Genomic DNA, 2,321 nt, shown 5'->3' with positions numbered 1-2,321 from the left:
TTTTTTTTTTTTTTTGAAACAGAATCTCGCTCTGTCACCCAGGCTAGGGAGTCATGACATCAGCCTAGCTCACAACAACCTCAAACTCCTGGGCTCAAGGCATCCTCCTGCATCAGCCTCCCGAGTACCTGGAACTACAGGCATGCACCACCACACCTGGACAATTTCTTCTATTTTTACTAGAGATGGGGTCTCTCTCTTGCTCAGGCTGATCTCTAACTCCTGAGCTCAAGCGATCCTCTCACCTCGGCCTCCCAGATTGCTCGGATTACAGGCATGAGCCACCATGCCTGGCTGTGCAACGCATGTTGATCACCCCTGGTTTTGACTAACTTCACTATAAAGAAGAGCTTTATAAGACCACTTGTTAAACGGAAGAGACTCTTCTACTACCCTTTTAATTCTCATAAAACTATTCAGTCAATTTTATTCACTTACACTCAATAAATTAGACCCTGTAACTTTAGAAACCTGGCTCAAATTGAAAACTGAAGAAAAAGAAACAGATTATGTCTTTCCTATTTTTCTCTACAACTTCTACATGTGCATTTATCCTGAACACTCCTTTCTGAACTACTGAAAAAAATTTGAGTTTCATAATTGACCATAAAAACAGTATGTGTAAAAAATACTCTAAGAGTGGGAAATTGTTATGGAGTTTAATCTGGATCAAAATATGTACCTATTTAATAGGAGGAGGGCAAGACAGCAATGTTAGCTAGTTGAAGTACAAGTTCAATTATTACATTAAAAAGAAAGTCAGAAGAACCTAGACTTCACCAAGGAAAGGAGACTAAACAAGAAGTCTAGTATGAGTTGGTAATGATTTATATTACTCTCACCACAGGTATCAATGCAGTCAAAATTATCTTATTCTGACTAGTTGGAGAGAAGTGTCCAAGTCAAAGCTGTAACTGTAAATGTTCCATTTCAATTTTCCTGGTGATAGGAACTTCAAGTTACAGTGCTGGTATTGAATGCATATGAGATTAAACACGAATTAGGAGAAGAAACTCAAATCAACTGGCAGCATCTTGATGAAAGGTATGTGTAGGAATTTTATAGCAGTTTGCCACACAGAACAAGCATAAAGGCTGAAAGGGATGGATATGGAGTAGGTACAAAGGGGGTGAATAAAGTCTGAATATGTGAGAGATTTTCTGAATGTAGTCAATCTTTCTCATTGTCAGAAAACTTTAATCAGAATCAGTATTAAGTAAAAGATTCTGTAATCAATATATGGCATACATTATTGAATCTATTTCCAAATCTCTTGTAAATGACTTATGGAAAGGAGGACTGAGAAACAAAAGATGCGCATATTTAGGTAAGTTCTGTTAGGACTTCTTGAGGCTAGGAGTCTATCGCTGAGTTTGTTTTCTACTTTTATCATTGTCCCAGAGGTTGCAGTCCTGCTGTTTATCAAATCTAAGATGTAAGCTGTATCAATAATTTCTAATCTCTGAGGCAATTTGTAGTTGACGTGATCTTTTGCTCACATGCGTTTGAGGCCAAAAATTTCAATTTACCAATTTTAGATTATTTATTCCCATATGCTTGAAATATATAAGGCAAAAGATAGCTAATGTGTACTGTGCTTCATTTTAATTTATATGGGAACTCTATTCTCAGCTTCTACTCTAAAGTGAAGTATTCTATCGGTGATTTCCAAATTCCTACAGCTTCTCTGAATGTATCACTCAAGCTGGAGTAGGTTTTTGAGACTGGGCTATAAAACCAGCTGAAACAGAGATAGAATACTTCAAGGGAACACCAAAGACTATGTTTTTATTAATTTTTCATTCCTGTTCTAAGTAAGTGATATGTGCTGGATCCCTCCACTTCACTAGGTATTGTAATTTAATGAATATTCTGATTCCTAGATTTTAGAACTCCTTCCCCAACAGCCTCCTTGTAAATTGTGACTCAACTACATTCACAGATGGAGTGCAAAAACTGAGATCAGAAGTTGATGTTAAAAACATCACAGAAGACATAAGTAAATTAACAATCCAGAAAAATTAGGTATAACAGATCTTATATTTGAGTCTTAAATAATTAAAAAGAGACTATGACAAAGCTTTGTAAATTTTAAAGAGAAGAAAATTTATTTATAAACGTATACAGTTTTAGATATGACACACTCTGAAATATGCAATGAGTACATTCAAGCCCTAGTAAAAAAAAGAAAAACCAGAAAACAAACAAACAAACTTCACACTACAAAGAACACAATGGCAGGTGGTTTAGGAAATCTATTTTAAAAACCTAAAAACCTCTTGGTAATAAATAATGGCAATTTGATGAAAACCAACAGGATG

Source organism: Propithecus coquereli, unplaced genomic scaffold (assembly GCF_000956105.1).
Source record: "Propithecus coquereli isolate 6110/MARCELLA unplaced genomic scaffold, Pcoq_1.0 Scaffold774, whole genome shotgun sequence".
NCBI lineage: Eukaryota > Metazoa > Chordata > Mammalia > Primates > Indriidae > Propithecus > Propithecus coquereli.
Note: the sequence above shows the minus strand (reverse complement) of the source record.